At 42.2% G+C, this 18,050-nt stretch overlaps 1 protein-coding gene across 1 annotated transcript in view; it reads left to right on the top strand.

The window, feature by feature from the left end:
- The first annotated feature begins 6,480 nt into the window (after positions 1–6,480).
- The window catches only part of LOC139423025 (neurite extension and migration factor-like), an 84,533-nt gene continuing 72,963 nt past the window's right edge, over positions 6,481–18,050 (top strand). The window contains exon 1 of the mRNA XM_071174595.1: positions 6,481–6,497. The gene's annotated coding sequence lies outside the window, so the exon portion shown is untranslated. The remainder of the gene's footprint in view (positions 6,498–18,050) is intronic.

Here is an 18,050-nt window from a genome sequence, read left to right as displayed (position 1 = left end):
TATAAGTTCAGGAGTAAAAATGAGCTTAAAAAGTCACATAATAAGTTGCAAGTTAGCTCATCTCTGGACCCCACATATACAATTATCTATAAGGTACAGTGCCTTGCGAAAGTATTCGGCCCCCTTGAACTTTGCGACCTTTTGCCACATTTCAGGCTTCAAACATAAAGATATAAAACTGTATTTTTTTGTGAAGAATCAACAACAAGTGGGACACAATCATGAAGTGGAACGACATTTATTGGATATTTCAAACTTTTTTAACAAATCAAAAACTGAAAAATTGGCCGTGCAAAATTATTAAGCCCCCTTAAGTTAATACTTTGTAGCGCCACCTTTTGCTGCGATTACAGCTGTAAGTCGCTTGGGGTATGTCTCTATCAGTTTTGCACATCGAGAGACTGACATTTTTTCCCATTCCTCCTTGCAAAACAGCTCGAGCTCAGTGAGGTTGGATGGAGAGCATTTGTGAACAGCAGTTTTCAGTTCTTTCCACAGATTCTCGATTGGATTCAGGTCTGGACTTTGACTTGGCCATTCTAACACCTGGATATGTTTATTTTTGAACCATTCCATTGTAGATTTTGCTTTATGTTTTGGATCGTTGTCTTGTTGGAAGACAAATCTCCGTCCCAGTCTCAGGTCTTTTGCAGACTCCATCAGGTTTTCTTCCAGAATGGTCCTGTATTTGGCTCCATCCATCTTCCCATCAATTTTAACCATCTTCCCTGTCCCTGCTGAAGAAAAGCAGGCCCAAACCATGATGCTGCCACCACCATGTTTGACAGTGGGGATGGTGTGTTCAGCTGTGTTGCTTTTACGCCAAACATAACGTTTTGCATTGTTGCCAAAAAGTTCAATTTTGGTTTCATCTGACCAGAGCACCTTCTTCCACATGTTTGGTGTGTCTCCCAGGTGGCTTGTGGCAAACTTTAAACAACACTTTTTATGGATATCTTTAAGAAATGGCTTTCTTGCCACTCTTCCATAAAGGCCATATTTGTGCAATATACGACTGATTGTTGTCCTATGGACAGAGTCTCCCACCTCAGCTGTAGATCTCTGCAGTAGATTTGCAGTGGTCTGATACTCCTTCCATTTCAATATTATCGCTTGCACAGTGCTCCTTGGGATGTTTAAAGCTTGGGAAATCTTTTTGTATCCAAATCCGGCTTTAAACTTCTTCACAACAGTATATCGGACCTGCCTGGTGTGTTCCTTGTTCTTCATGATGCTCTCTGCGCTTTTAACGGACCTCTGAGACTATCACATTGCAGGTGCATTTATACGGAGACTTGATTACACACAGGTGGATTGTATTTATCATCATTAGTCATTTAGGTCAACATTGGATCATTCAGAGATCCTCACTGAACTTCTGGAGAGAGTTTGCTGCACTGAAAGTAAAAGGGCTGAATAATTTTGCACGCCCAATTTTTCAGTTTTTGATTTGTTAAAAAAGTTTGAAATATCCAATAAATGTCGTTCCACTTCATGATTGTGCCCCACTTGTTGTTGATTCTTCACAAAAAAATACAGTTTTATATCTTTATGTTTGAAGCCTGAAATGTGGCAAAAGGTCGCAAAGTTCAAGGGGGCCGAATACTTTCGCAAGGCACTGTATCTCAATCGAGCAGTAAATTTCAAACACAAATTCAACCACAAAGACCAGGGAGGTTTTCGTTAGTTGCTAACCAGTCAATGTTCAGGTCACCGAAAAAATAGACCTCTTAACATTGCACACTCTTAACATCACACACACAAGCATTTTACACACATTATCTAGATACTGACTGTTAGCACTTGACAGCCTATATAAACACCCTAAAATCATAGGCTAAAGATGAGGCAGGTAGACTTGCAACTACAACACTTGAACACTTGACATGAGATCAAGTATTATAGGGATATGGCTCTGAACATATACCGCAACAGTGATGCGTTGTGTTGGATTTTCCCCAAACATAACGTTTGTATTCAGGACATAAAGTTAATTTCTTTGCTACATTCTTTGCAGTTTTACTTTAGTGACTTATTGCAAACAGGATGCATGTTTTGGAATATTTTCATTCTGTACTGGCTTCCTTCTTTTCACTCTGTCATTTACGTAAGTATAGTAGAGAAAATACAATGTTGTTGATCCATCCTCAGTTTTCTCCTATCACGGTCAGTAAACTCTGTAACTGTTTTAAAGTCACCATTGGCCTCATTGTGAAATCCCTGAGCGGTTTCCTTTCTCTCCGGCAACTGAGTAAGGAAGGACACCTGTATCTTTGTAGTCACTGGGTGTATTGATACACCTTCCAAAGTGTAACTAATAACATCATGCTCAAAAGGATATTCAATGTCTGCTTTTTTATTTTTACCCATCTACAAATAAGTGCGCTTCTTTGCGAGGCATTAGAAAACACTAACTGTCCTAACTGTCCTCTCATGTCGCAAGGGGGTGGTGTTGCAATCTACTGCAGAGATAGCCTGCAGAGTTCTGTCCTACTATCCAGGTCTGTACCCAAACAATTTGAACTTCTACTTTTAAAAATCCACCTCTCTAAAAACAAGTCTCTCACAGTTGCCGCCTGATATAGACCACCCTCTGCCCCCAGCTGTGCTGTGGACACCATATGTGAACTGATTGCCCCCCATCTATCTTCAGAGCTCGTGCTGCTAGGCGACCTAAACTGGAACATGCTTAACACCCCAGCCATCCTACAATCTAAGCTTGATGCTCTCAATCTCACACAAATTATCAATGAACCTACCAGGTACCACCCCAAAGCCGTAAACACGGGCACCCTCTTAGATATCATCCTGACCAACTTGCCCTCTAAATACACCTCTGCTGTTTTCAACCAAGTTCTCAGCAATCACTGCCTCATTGCCTGCATCCGTAATGGGTCAGCGGTCAAACGACCTCCAGTCATCACTGTCAAACGCTCCCTGAAACACTTCAGCGAGCAGGTCTCTCTAATCGACCTGGCCGGGGTATCCTGGAAGGATATTGATCTCATCCCGTCAGTAGAAGATGCCTGGTTATTTTTTTTAAATGCCTTCCTCACCATCTTAAATAAGCATGCCCCATTCAAGAAATTTAGAACCAGAAACAAATATAGCCCTTGGTTCTCTCCAGACCTGACTGCCCTTAACCAACACAAAAACATCCTATGGCGCTCTGCATTAGCATCGAACAGCCCCCGTGATATGCAACTTTTCAGGGAAGCTAGAAACCAATATACACAGGCAGTTAGAAAAGCCAAGGTTAGCTTTTTCAAGCATAAATTTGCTTCCTGCAACACAAACTCAAAACAGTTCTGGGACACTGTAAAGTCCATGGAGAATAAGAACACCTCCTCCCAGCTGCCCACTGCACTGAAGATAGGAAACACTGTCACCACAGATAAATCCACTATAATTGAGAATTTCAATAAGCATTTTTCTACGGCTGGCCATGCTTTCCACCTGGCTACCCCTACCCCGGTCAAGAGCACTGCACCCCCCACAGCAACTCGCCCAAGCCTTCCCCATTTCTCCTTCTCCCAAATCCAGTCAGCTGATGTTCTGAAAGAGCTGCAAAATCTGGACCACTACAAATCAGCCGGGCTTGACAATCTGGACCCTTTCTTTCTAAAATGATCTGCCGAAATTGTTGCCACCCCCCTGTTCAACGTCTCTTTCGTGTTGTCTGAGATTCCCAAAGATTGGAAAGCAGCTGCGGTCATCCCCCTCTTCAAAGGGGAGGACACTCTTGACCCAAACTGCTACAGACCTATATCTATCCTACCCTGCCCCTATCCTACCCTCTTCGAAAGCCAAGTAAACAATCAGATTATCGACCATGTCGAATCCCACCATACCTTCTCCGCTATGCAATCTGATTTCAGAGCTGGTCATGGGTGCACCTCAGCCACGCTCAAGGTCCTAAACGTTATCTTAACCGCCATTGATAAGAAACAATACTGTGCAGCCGTATTCATTGACCTGGCCAAGGCTTCGACTCTGTCAATCACCACATCCTCATCGGCAGACTCGACAGCCTTGGTTTCTCAAATGATTGCCTCGCCTGGTTCACCAACTACTTCTCTGATAGAGTTCAGTGTGTCAAATCGGAGGGCCTGTTGTCCGGGACTCTGGCAGTCTCTATGGGGGTGTCACAGGTTTCAATTCTTGGACCGACTCTCTTCTCTGTATACATCAATGATGTCGCTCTTGCTGCTGGTGAGTCTCTGATCCACCTCTATGCAGACGACACCATTTTGTATACTTCTGGCCCTTCTTTGGACACTGTGTTAACAACCCTCCAGGCGAGCTTCAATGCCTCCAATTGCTCTTAAATACAAGTAAAACTAAATGCATGCTCTTCAACCGATCGCTGCCTGCACCTGCCCGCCTGTCCAACATCACTACTCTGGACGGCTCTGACTTAGAATATGTGGACAACTACAAATACCTAGGTGTCTGGTTAGACTGTAAACTCTCCTTCCAGACTCACATCAAACATATCCAATCCAAAGTTAAATCTAGAATTGGCTTTCTATTTCGCAACAAAGCATCCTTCACGCATGCTGCCAAACATACCCTTGTAAAACTGACCGTCCTACAAATCCTCGACTTCGGCAATGTCATTTACAAAATAGCATCCAATACCCTACTCAATAAATTGGATGCAGTCTATCACAGTGCCATCCGTTTTGTCACCAAAGCCACATATACTACCCACCACTGCGACCTGTACACTCTCGTTGGCTGGCCCTCGCTTCATACTCGTCGCCAAACCCACTGGCTCCAGGTCATCTACAAGACCCTGGTAGGTAAAGTCCCCCCTTATCTCAGCTCGCGCTCCAGCAAGTATATCTCTCTGGTCACCCCCAAAACCAATTCTTCCTTTGGCCGCCTCTCCTTCCAGTTCTCTGCTGCAAATGACTGGAACGATCTACAAAAATCTCTGAAACTGGAAACACTTATCTCCCTCACTAGCTTTAAGCACCACCTGTCAGAGCAGCTCACAGATTACTGCACCTGTAGATAGCCCATCTATAATTTAGCCCAAACAACTACCTCTTTCCCTACTTTATTTATTTATTTTGCTCCTTTGCACCCCATTATTTCTATTTACTTGCTATATTGTTTTTACATTGCCACCATGGCCTTTTTTTTCCCTTTACCTCCCTTATCTCACCTCATTTGCTCACATTGTATATAGACTTATTTTTCTACTGTATTATTGACTGTATGTTTGTTTTACTCCATGTGTAACTCTGTGTTGTTGTATGTGTCGAACTGCTTTGCTTTATCTTGGCCAGGTCGCAATTGTAAATTAGAACTTGTTCTCAACTTGCCTACCTGGTTAAATAAAGGTGAATTAAAATAAAAATAAAAAGGATCTGTACACAATTCCTGGAAGCTGAGAATGGCACAGTTCTTTCATGGCCTGCATATTCACCAGACATGTCACCCATTGAGCATTTTGGGATGCTCTGGATCGACAGCGTGTTCCAGTTCCCACCAATATCCAGCAACTTTGCAAAGTGATTGAAGAGGAGTGGGACAACATTCCACAGGCCACAATCAACAGCCTGATCAACTCTATGCGAACAACATGTCGTGTTGCATGAGGCAAGTGGTGGTCACACCAGAAACTGACTGGTTTGCTGATCCGTGCCCCTACCTTTTTTTAAGGTATCTGTGGCCAACAGATGCATATCTGTATTCCCAGTCATGTGAAATACATAGATTAGGGCCTAATGAATGTATTTATATTGACTGATTTCCTTATATGAACTGTAACTCAGTAAAATATTTGTAATTGTTGCATATTGCGTTTATATTTTTGTTCAGTTTATAATCCATCCAATTTATAAAGCCCCAAAATTAGGCTCCGGTTTAGCTAAATATAAATTGTAAGAGAAGAGAGCTCTGCTTGTCAATTAAAGTGTCAACTCGAGTGATGGCATTGTAATAGCTAATTTCCTTGAGAACCAAACTGCACCTGTTAAACTGGGCATGGAGAAGCGCGGTCCCGAGTGAAATTTGTGGGCGCGCTCTTTATGGCACGTCGCAAAAGAGGGGGAGCAAACTGGCACGAGCCTACCGTCGTTGTCAGGGACGGGGTGCATCTGTGGAAAAAAAGATAGGACATAACAATAGCATCATCCAGTTTCGGTGTACATTGATCCAGGGTGCGTCATAGGAAACGAACACGAACATGGCGCTCCTTTATATAACATAATGTACACGACACATGGAATGGCCAATATATTTTTTTGTTTGCTGGATTACGAAGAAGAGTGTACAATAAAATGGAGTGGTAGGGGGGCAAAGGCGCGCTGTCTCCATCATAGGGAGGCGCGTCCACCTGCTGATACAGGGAGTCCGGGCTTGGGAAAAACATGGTGAGGTCGCACTCGCTGCATTGAGGAGAAGATACAGTTTCCATCTGTCAAATAAATAACTGGAAATGGAATGATGACGACGGGAAAAGCGCAGCCCGTGTGAAAAGAGAGGTAAGTTAAATGTTGTACAATGACGAATATGGTTCTCAGTTCAGGGCAACACACTTGCATAAAGAATATGCAACGTCAAATAGCCTACAATTTCTTCGGCTGCATTCGAGAGAAAAGGGGGGAGGGTATTTCATGTATCACGTTAAATCAACATTAATCTGTTGTGTTTGTATATTTAAGAATGTATTTAATTGTATACAGTTACTTCACTTTTGAACTGTGCAGAAAAGCAATTGTCATAAAATGCATTGAAAGACAACATTCCTTATTAAGAAAAAAAAGTGATACCCTACATTGGAGCATTAGAGGTACCAGCAAACTGCACCCCATATCCCATCCCCCAAAACACACAGACATACAACACACAGGCAATATGAGAATTGTCAGTCCAGGTCCTGGACAACCTTTGCAGTATTTGGCAGTGCTTAGTTCAATAAACAAGATGCTTAAACTTGAACATTTCACTGAATAATGTGCTCCCCTTGGCATGAAATCGACCATTGCTCTGTGCTCCCAGATTCATTTATTTTCAGCATGGAGTTCCCAGCTTTTCTTCTTTCCCTGTGGTTAGATGCTGTGTTCAATTTCTGTTCATATTTGTATGTGACATAAGGTCAGACCTGTCGCACTCGCATAAATGCACTCTTAGTGTTTACAAAAAGGACAAGCAAATAAAAATAGTCTCAACATTATTGTTATTACAGTATTATTATCATTGTAAGATTAAATCTCAATCCTACTTCTCACATGGATGGCAATAACATATATGGAGCTCTCTGCCAAATTGCAGGGATAGCACAACTAAATGATTCACCATCTTTCCAGAATAATGCCTGGTTAAAGCTATCCTTCACAGGTGGTTGTCCCTAAGAGGCAGAGTTTAACTCAACCACATTCCCTTGTGAAAGGGCTGGGGAATTGTTTATCAGGCTTAATTATGCACAAGTGTTAATTTGAAATTGAAGGTCATTTTTTTGGGTTTCATGTTTTTGAAAATACAGTAGATAAGAGGACGAAATACACCCTCTTAATTTAGCCCAGAGTGTCCCCAATAATAGGCACTGAAAATCCTTTAATTTGATCAGGTCTGTATATCAACTCAAGCAGGGTTCCTGCTAAGAGCTACCCATCCCAGTGCCAGACCTAGTACGTTTCCTTTACTGTCCCAATGTGTTGTTTGGTTGTCCAGCCCCATGTCGCTCCATTGATGTTATAAGGTACTAAAGTAGTTTTGAAGAAACATGCTGTTTTTTCCCCATCCCATTTTGCCTATTATGTTTGAAAGTGAATAGGATTAGGCATGTTCAGGGTGAGACAACAACAATCCACTTAATGTAGTCCTCTGTGCCTCCGTTCTATGGGTTTTTGTCTTCCTTACTTCAGCAGCCCAATGTTCTCAGAGAGAACAGAGAGAGCAGGTCCTTGAAGGCTGGGCTGCACACAGCACTGCATTGTGTTTATCTGAAAGTAGTGCCAGAGGGGGAGGAGCGAGGCTGCCTGGGAGGTTGGGTGAAAGGTTGTACCAATACCTGGGTAGACGTCACACTGATTAACACATTTCAGTCTTCTATATAGGAGCCGGTATGTATGGTATAAACCGGTATTTCCCACCAGTTAAAATGACCATACAGAACATGAACAGACACGTTTTCATACGATTTAACCTGTTGAATAGTGGGCAAATGTTTTTGTGCCTGGTTGTCAGTCATTCATTAATTCACTCAGAGATAACCCCCTCGGCTCAGTACTGCATTGTTGCGGTGACTGTGGCGCTGCTCGGCATCGGAGGGAGTTGAGGTAGCATGCTGTAATTAACAGAAAGGTAACGACCCCGTGAGATGGGTGGCTCAGCCCTTTTTGATTACTTTCATGACCGCAGGGAAAAAGTCTGAACTGAGCTTCCTCTCTAGTGGGACAGACAGACAGACATTAGAGCAGAGCAGAGTGCTGAGATCTTTAGCTGCCCATGCTGGGCCTGTAACATTCACAATGTTTCTAACCTCTATCCTCCTCACTGGCAGGCAGATACAAACACCAACCCCACTGCTGTGGTCCTGGATGACTCTGGTTTGTCTCTCTATGTCCAATTATGAAGGAATCACTTGCTGTATTTCTTTATTGAAAAATATCCTCTGTGAGACTTTTGCATATGGTATTATACAATGAGTATACAAAACATTAAGAGCACCTGCTCTTTCCATGACATAGATTGACCAGGTGAATCCAGGTAAAAGCTATGAGCCCTTATTTATGTCACTTGTTATATCCACTTCAAACAGTAGATGAAGGGGAGGAGACAGGTTAAATAATTATTTTTAAGCCTTGAGACATGGATTGTGTATGTGTGCCATTCAGAGGGTGAATGGGAAAGACACAATATTTAAGTGCCTTTGAACAATGTATGCTAGTAGGTGCCAGGCATAGCAGTTTGTGTCAAGAACTGCAACGGGTTTTTGTCACAGTGTGTATCAAGAATGATCCACCACCCAAAGAACATCCAGCCAACTTAACACAACTGTGGGAAGCATTGGAGTTAACCAATGGCGATTTTAGCACGTCAATCTTGGTGGAGCAAACAAATTATAATGTGGGATGCATGCCAGCAAAGCCACTACACAACACAACACTAAACAATACATTAATTACACTATAACGGTGACAAACAGTGGCTTACAAACTGTTAGAGCCTACCTAAAGCTGTCCCAACAGCAGTCCCAACACCTTACCACTGCTACACCTGGCTATCAGCAGAGCCTTGTCTGGCAGCGAAACAGTTAATTCAGCCTCATTTACTGCCTTTCAGCCTCATTTACTGCCTTGCTTAAACAAATGTGGTTTCTACTGACAATTGAGATGTACAAAATATGGAATAAGGGCGGATAAGATGCAATCCGAATTTCGATTAAGACATTAATGAGCAAGCTTGGACGTACCTAGTCAGTATAACTATTTGTTCAGCACTTTTGAAATGTACATACGACAGAATTCAGAACATGGGCCGTTCTTACAGTGTTCTCCCTGTACACCAAGTCAGAACCATAGGATAAATAAAGGGGGCATATAAGCAGACAATTAAAGTTCTTACAGTATGTGATGATTACATTTCTCAAAAACAGGTTATAGGCTACATGTGCACCACCAAGTCAGAACAGTAGGCGAAATTAAGAGGTGAAAATAGACAAAATGATTAGGGTGAGGCACATGGGCTACTAACAGCTTACTACACAACATACACTTTGTATTACTTTCTTAACTACAGTATACATATCTCCTTGGCATATAACATCATTTATGCAGCAGCATACAGAACATTTTTGGACTCACCTTGTTGTGCTGTGATCACTTGAACAGGAAGGTGGCGCAGAGGTCCTTCGTGGGCAAATTTTGTCATCAAACTTTGTCATCAAAGTCTGGCATTCTATGGATTTATGGTTCTTTTAAGACAACTGGGAACTCCAAAAAAAGTTCAATCATGATGATGTCATTGATCTTCAGGTCGTAGCTCTAGAAAGAGGCCTGAGATCCCGATTTACAATTCCGAGTTGGATGAAAGTTCAAAACGTATTTTCCCAGTTGTAGCTTGTTTTTCCCGAGTTTCCAGTTGTCTTGAACTCAGTAAAGTCCGATTTTGTAATTCTGAGTTAGCAATTGTTTTGAGCGAGGCACAAATCATGCTTCATTGACAGCAAGGCCAATGTTGAATGTATATCATTTTAAACTAAGAAAAGAGACCATTAAACTTAGACTTGGGACCACACATCCACTCCACTGAATAGCAGGCTAATGATTGCTTTGCAATGCTTGCAGTTATCCACTGATTCCTTCCAAACCACTCATTGCTGAATTTGCGATTTCCACCTTGTTGTGTAATGTTTATGTCCAATGGCCGATGAGCACCGATACGTTTTATCTATAATTATTTATCTTCAAATGACAAGGATTTAAAAGGATTTGCCAGCAGATTGTCAAATTGATTCATGATGATGACTGCTAGCTAAGATTTTGAAAGTATGATGTTCATAGTCCAATCAAAGCTACTGTAGATATAACGTGATTTGACTTAATTTTATCTGTGGCCAATGACCTTGAGCCTTCTTGGATGAGCACTTCTAATGTAACTCTACGGCAGCACCCAAGGGGCTTGAATTTTCGATCTCTACCGTTAGACTTGGCGGTGACGTAGTGTTCCCATGAGTGACAGAACACTGAGCCAATCACGGGGCAACGCTCCGTATCTTCTGCTGGCTTGCCCCACCACAGAAAGTACTGAGCTAGGCTGGAACACCTGCATTTTGTAGCTGCCTTATTAGGGTTGCACACTTTGGGGAATATTCAGAGGTGGAAACCTTCTGTGAGAATTAACGGGAATATATGGAAATTAACGGGTATACAGTGGGGCAAAAAAGTTTTTAGTCAGCCACCAATTGTGCAAGTTATCCTACTTAAAAAGATAAGAGAGGCCTGTAATTTTCATCATAGGTACACTTCAACTATGACAGACAAAATTAGAAAAAAAATCCAGAAAATCACATTGTAGGATTTTTAATGAATTTATTTGCAAATTATGGTGGAAAATAAGTATTTGATCAATAACAAAAGTTTATCTCAGTACTTTGTTATATACCCTTTGTTGGCAATGACAGAGGTCAAACATTTTCTGTAAGTCTTCACAAGGTTTTCACACACTGTTGCTGGTATTTTGGCCCATTCCTCCATGCAGATCTCCTCTAGAGCAGTGATGTTTTGGGGCTGTTGCTGGGCAACACAGACTTTCAACTCCCTCCAAAGATTTTCTATGGGGTTGAGATCTGGAGACTGGCTAGGCCACTCCAGGACCTTGAAATGCTTCTTACGAAACCACTCCTTCGTTGCCCGGGTGGTGTGTTTGGGATCATTGTCATGCTGAAAGACCCAGCCACGTTTCATCTTCAATGCCCTTGCTGATGGAAGGAGGTTTTCACTCAAAATCTCACGATACATGGCCCGATTCATTCTTTCCTTTACACGGATCAGTCATCCTGGTCCCTTTGCAGAAAAACAGCCCCAAAGCATGATGTTTCCACCCCCATGCTTCACAGTAGGTATGGTGTTCTTTGGATGCAACTCAGCATTCTTTGTACTCCAAACACGACGAGTTGAGTTTTTACCAAAAAGTTATATTTTGGTTTCATCTGACCATATGACATTCTCCCAATCTTCTTCAGGATCATCCAAATGCTCTCTAGAAAACTTCAGACGGGCCTGGACATGTACTGGCTTAAGCAGGGGGAGACGTCTGGCACTGCAGGATTTGAGTCCCTGGCGGCGTTACTGTTTGTTACCATGGTCACAGCTCTCTGCAGGTCATTCACTAGGTCCTGCCGTGTGGTTCTGTGATTTTTGCGCACCGTTCTTGTGATCATTTTGACCCCACGGGGTGAGATCTTGCGTGGAGCCCCAGATCGAGGGAGATTATCAGTGGTCTTGTATGTCTTCCATTTCCTAATAATTGCTCCCACAGTTGATTTCTTCAAACCAAGCTGCTTACCGATTTCAGATTCAGTCTTCCCAGCCTGGTGCAGGTCTACAATTTTGTTTCTGGTGTCCTTTGACAGCTCTTTGGTCTTGGCCATAGTGGAGTTTGGAGTGTGACTGTTTGAGGTTGTGGACAGGTGTCTTTTATACTGATAACAAGTTCAAACAGGTGCCATTAATACAGGTAACGAGTGGAGGACAGAGGAGCCTCTTAAAGAAGAAGTTACAGGTCTGTGAGAGCCAGAAATATTGCTTGTTTGTAGGTGACCAAATACTTATTTTCCACCATAATTTGCAAATAAATTTATTAAAAATCCTACAATGTGATTTTCTGGAGAAAAAAAATCTCAATTTGTCTGTCATAGTTGAAGTGTACCTATGATGAAAATTACAGGCCTCTCTCATCTTTTTAAGTGGGAGAACTTGCACAATTGGTGGCTGACTAAATACTTTTTTGCCCCACTGTATATGTGAATTAATGGAAATACATGCAATGTAATATTAATACCATTTAAATGTAGATGTTTTTTGCCTAGCATATATTTACCATATCATATGGAGACAGAAACATAAACCTTTTACATTATCATAAGTAGACACAATAAAAAAAAATATTAAATCCTTCCAATATAAATTTTTAATAACAATTGAGTTTTTTACAATTTACGAATTGAACTTTAATTAAATGAGTTGACTCTTTGCATGGGATGATTTCACTGAACAACAAAGAAAGGGAATATTGAATGATCCCCAATGATTCATCGCATCTCCCAAAAACGTTTTCAACATACATCTGTGAATGATAGTCTAGAAACTAAAGCTTTGGTTGTCTTCCTCTCAGGCTTCCATGTCTTCTCCCTGGACCTCCTCAATGCCCACCTCTTGAACATCAGACTCTGAGGCCTCATCTTCACTGTCACTTTCCAACCTTGTTGAGGATGGTTCGTTGTCATCCTCAACAAGTACCCGTAAAACACCAGTCTCAACATCAACAGTGAAGAGGAGACTCTGGGATGCTGACCTTCTAGGCAGAGTTGCAAATAGAAAGCCATATCTCAGACTGGCCAATAAAATTAAAAGATTAAGATGGGCAAAAGAACACAGACACTGGACAGAGTAACTCTGCCTTGAAGGCCAGCATCCTGGATTTGCCTGTTCACTGTTGACGTTGAGACTGGTGTTTTGCGGGTACTATTTAATGAAGCTGCCAGTTGAAGACTTGTGAGGCGTCTGTTTCTCAAACTAGACACTCTAATGTACTTGTCCTCTTGCTCAGTTGTGCACCGGGGTCTCCCATTCCTCTTTCTATTCTGGTTATAGACCGTTTGCTCTGTTCTGTGAAGGGAGTAGTACACAGTGTTGTACGAGATCTTCAGTTTCTTGGCAATTTCTCGCATGGAATAGCCTTCATTTCTCAGAACAAAAATAGACTGATGAGTTTCAGAAGAAAGTGATTTGTTTCTGGTCATTTTGAGCCTGTACTCGAACCCACAAATGCTGATGCTTCAGATATTCAACTAATTTAAATAAGGCCAGTTTTATTGCTTCTTTAATTAGGACAACAGTTTTCAGCTGTGCTAACATAATTGCAAAATAGTTTTCTAATGATCAATTAGCCTTTTAAAATGATAAACTTGGATTATCTAACACAACGTGCCATTGGAATACAGGAGTGATGGTTGATAATAATGTTTCCATCTACAATAGTCATTTACAACATTGACAATGTCTGTATTTCTGATCAATCTTATGTTATTTTAATGGACAAAAAATGTGCTTTTCTTTCAAAAACAAGAACATTTATAAGTGACCCCAAACTTTTGAACGGTAGTGTATATATATTTTTACATTGTTTGCAAACTGATATGTAGCACATATATATTTTTTATTTTATTTTATTTTTTTAAAATTTTACCCCTTTTTCTCCCCAATTTCGTGGTATCCAATTGTTGTAGCAATTGCTGCTGGGACTTGCTTCCATTCAGCCACAAGAGCATTAGTGAGGTCGTGCACTGATGTTGGGCGATTAGGACTGGCTCGCAATCGGCTTTCCAATTTATCCCAAAGGTGTTTGATGGGTTTGAGGTCAGGGCTCTGTGCAGGCCAGTCAAGTTCTTCCACACTGATCTCGACAAACCATTTTTGTATGGACCTCGCTTTGTGTATGGGGTCATTGTTATGCTGAAACAGGAAAGGGCCTTCCCCAAACTGTTGCCACAAAATTGGAAGCACAGAATAGCCTAGAATGTCATTGTAAGCTGTAGCATTAAGATTTTCCTTCACTGGAACTAAGACCATTTTTCCTCCTCCACCAAACTTTACAGTTGGCACTATGCATTGGGGCAGGTAGTGTTCTCCTGGCATCCACCAAACCCAGATTCGTCTGCCAGATGGTGAAGCGTGATTCATCACTCCAGATAACTCGTTTCCACTGCTCCAGAGTCCAATGGCGGCGAGCTTTACACCACTCCAGCCGACGCTTGGCATTGCGCATGGTGATCTCTTAGGATTGTGTGCGGCTGCTCAGCCATAGAAACCCATTTCATGAAGCTGAAGACGAACAGTTATTGTGTTGACGTTTCTTCCAGAGGCAGATTGGAATTTGGTAGTGAGTGTTGCAGCCGAAGATAGACGATTTTTACACGCTCCAGCACTCGGCGGTCCCACTCTGTCAAATCAAATCAAATGTTATTGGTCACATACACATGTTTAGCAGATGTTATTGCGGGTGTAACGAAGTGCATGTGTTTCTAGCGCCAACAGTGCAGTAATATCTAACAAGTAATATCTAACAATTTCACAACAATACACACTAAGGTACAGGAATGGAATTAAGATTATATAAATATTTGGATAAGCAATGTCAGAGCGGCATAGACTAAGATATAGTAGAATAAAATAGAATACAGCATATACATATGAGATGAGTAATGCAAAATATGTAAACATTATTAAAGTGACTAGTGTTCCATTATTAAAGTGGCCAGTGATTTCAAGTCTATGTATATAGACCAGCAGCTTCTTAAGGTGCTAGTGATGGCTATTTAACAGTCTGATGGCCTTGAGATAGAAGCTGTTTTTCAGTCTCTCCGTCCCATGATAGCGTAGTGAACAGGCAGTGGCTTGGGTGGTTGTTGTCCTTGATGATCTTTTTGGCCTTCCTGTGACATTGGGTGCTGTAGGTGTCCTGGAGGGCAGGCAGTTTTCCCCCGGTGATGCATTTGGCAAACCGCACCACCCTCTGGAGAGCCCTGCGGTTGCGGGCAGTGCAGTTGCCGTACCAGGCGGTGATACAGCCTGACAGGATGCTCTCAATTGTGCATCTGTAAAAGTTTGTGAGGGTTTTAGGTGCCAAACCAAATTTTGTCAGCCTCCTGATGTTGAATACACTGTCTGCGTGGGTGGACAATTTCAGTTTGTCAGTGATGTGTACGCCGAGGAACTTGAAGCTTTCCACATTCTCCACTGTGGTCCCGTCGATGTGGATAGGGGGTTACTCCCTCTGCTGTTTCCTGAAGTCCACGATCATCTCCTTTGTTTTGTTGACGTTGAGTGAGAGGTTATTTTCCTGACACCACACTCCGAGGGGCCTCACTTCCTCCCAGTAGGCTGTCTCGTCGTTGTTTGTAATCAGGCCTACTACTATTGTGGCATCTGCAAACTTGATGATTGAGTTGGAGGCATGCGTGGCCACACAGCCATGGGTGAACAGGAGTACAGGAGGGGGCTGAGCATGCACCCTTGTGGGGCCACTGTGTTGAGGATCATCGAAGTGAAGTTGTTGTTTTCTACCTTCATCACCTGGGGCGGCCCGTCAGGAAGTCCAGGACCTAGTTGCACAGTGCAGGGTTCAGACACTAGGGCCCTGGGCTTAATGATGAGCTTGGAGGGTACTATGGTGTTGAATGCTGAGCTATAGTCAATGAACAGCATTCTTACATAGGTATTCCTCTTGTCCAGATGGCAGTGTACAGTGTGATGGCGATTGCATCGTCTGTATTGGGGCGGTAAGCAAATTGACTGTGAGCTTGTGTGGCCTACTACTTCGCGACTGAGCCGTTGTTGCTCCTAGACGTTTCCACTTCACAATAACAGCACTTACAGTGGACCAGAGCAGAAATTTGACGGACTGACTTATTGGAAAGATGGCATCCTATGACGGTGACACTTTGAAAGTCACTGAGCTCTTCAATAAGGCCATTCTACTGCCAATGGTTGTCTATGAAGATTGCATGGCTGTGTGCACGATTTTATACACCTGTCAGCCATGGGTTTGGCTGAAATTGCCAAATCCACTAATTTTGTACATATAGCGGGAACTCACAAAAGAAACCGAGGTCAAATCATGACGTTGGTGATATTCAGTTTGAAAAGTCTGCCCTCTAGAAAGATGCCTGAGTGTCCGACTTGGAATTCCGAGTTGGATGACCGTTCAAATCTATTATTCCCAGTTGGATCTTGTTTTTATTTCCGATTTCCCAGTTGCCTTGAACGCACTGGGGTTTGAAGTTGGATATATAGGAGTTCCCAGTTGTTTTGAACACAACATTAGTCTCAGTGGAGGGAGGAAGGGCAGCAGAGGGTCTGCCTCTCACGGTCCCTGTTCTCTCCTTCTTTTCCTGCTGTGAGACTGACCAGTTTTTGCACCTACTGTTGGCCCCTTTATCTTTGGCTTTTCTCCAGAAATGTTTGGTGATCGACTAGGAATGCCTGGAAGATCGACCAGTCAATCGACCAGATGGCGACCACTGACTTGGAAGTTAAATCATAGGGATTTATTTTACCCACTGGCAGAACATAGGCTTTCACCAAATCGACTGGAGTTTCATGATTTTTATTTCTGGGGGTGGATTATCCCTTTTAATGTTTTGTATACTCAGTATATATTAATAAGGCATAAATATGGCACACACACTCTTAAAGAACTAACATTTTGTAGATTCCCTAAGGCATTAGAGATTTAGAAGCAGTGAAGACAGTTGTTACATCTGTACCTTTAGATTTTTCTCTCAGCTCCATCCTTATTTGCTAAATAACCTATTACCAATGTCTCTTAGCTGAGGACTCTTGCACGTTTCTATTATTAACAAATATGTGACTATTGACTTTGATTCACAATGATATTTAGGGAGAAGGTGTTGCTATTGTAGTCTGAGTGCATGTTGGCATTCTGGGCTGTTGCAGAATGTCAGGCTGTCCGTCAGAGGTCTTTCTGTAAAGAGGCCCTAGTGCTGTTGTTGTAGGGGCATGCATTCAGAGAGGATTGGCAGGAGGTTTTTGTGTCGTCCCCCCCCCCCCCCCCCCTGAAAAAGGAGCCTCCAGTTTAATGCACTAGAGCTGTGAAGGGGGAGGAGTCGTTCTGCCAGCCATTAATGACTTGTGTCATCAGAAAAGTTCCTCCTTGCATTCAAACAATAAGAAAACAGCAATGTTTTACGTTTCTATTTTGATAGGGCCCAAGTTTTCAAAGGTACGGCTGTTGTTATGTCCTGTCTCTCACAATCAGACACCTCAACATTTTGGTTAACCTCTCAGGTCAACCTCTCAGTAAATGACCATACTCTCCAGTCTCTCAGTCAGTGTTTCCTCAATTACATGTTGTATTGATACGGTGCATTCGGAAAGTATTCAGACCCCTTGACTTTTTCCACATTTTGTTCACATAAGTATTCACACCCCTGAGTCAATGCATGTTAGAATCACCTTTGGCAGCGATTACAGCTGTAAGTCTCTAAGAGCTTTGCACACCTGGATTGTACAATATTTGCACATTATTCTTAAAAATATATATATTTCAAGACGATTTAAGTCAAAACTGTAACTAAGCCACTCAGGAACATTCAATTTCGTCTTGGTAAGCAACTCCAGTGTATATTTGGCCTTGTGTTTTAAGTTATTGTCGTGCTGACTGGTGAATTTGTCTCCCAGTGTCTGTTGGAAAACATACTGCACCAGCTTTACCTCTAGGTTTTTGCCTGTGCTTAGATCTATTCCATTTCTTTTTATCCTAAAAAACTCCCCATCCTTGCTGATGACAAG

The sequence above is a fragment of the Oncorhynchus clarkii genome, chromosome 12 (assembly GCF_045791955.1).
Source record: "Oncorhynchus clarkii lewisi isolate Uvic-CL-2024 chromosome 12, UVic_Ocla_1.0, whole genome shotgun sequence".
NCBI classification, from domain to species: domain Eukaryota; kingdom Metazoa; phylum Chordata; class Actinopteri; order Salmoniformes; family Salmonidae; genus Oncorhynchus; species Oncorhynchus clarkii.
This window is presented reverse-complemented; position numbering and strand designations above follow the sequence as displayed.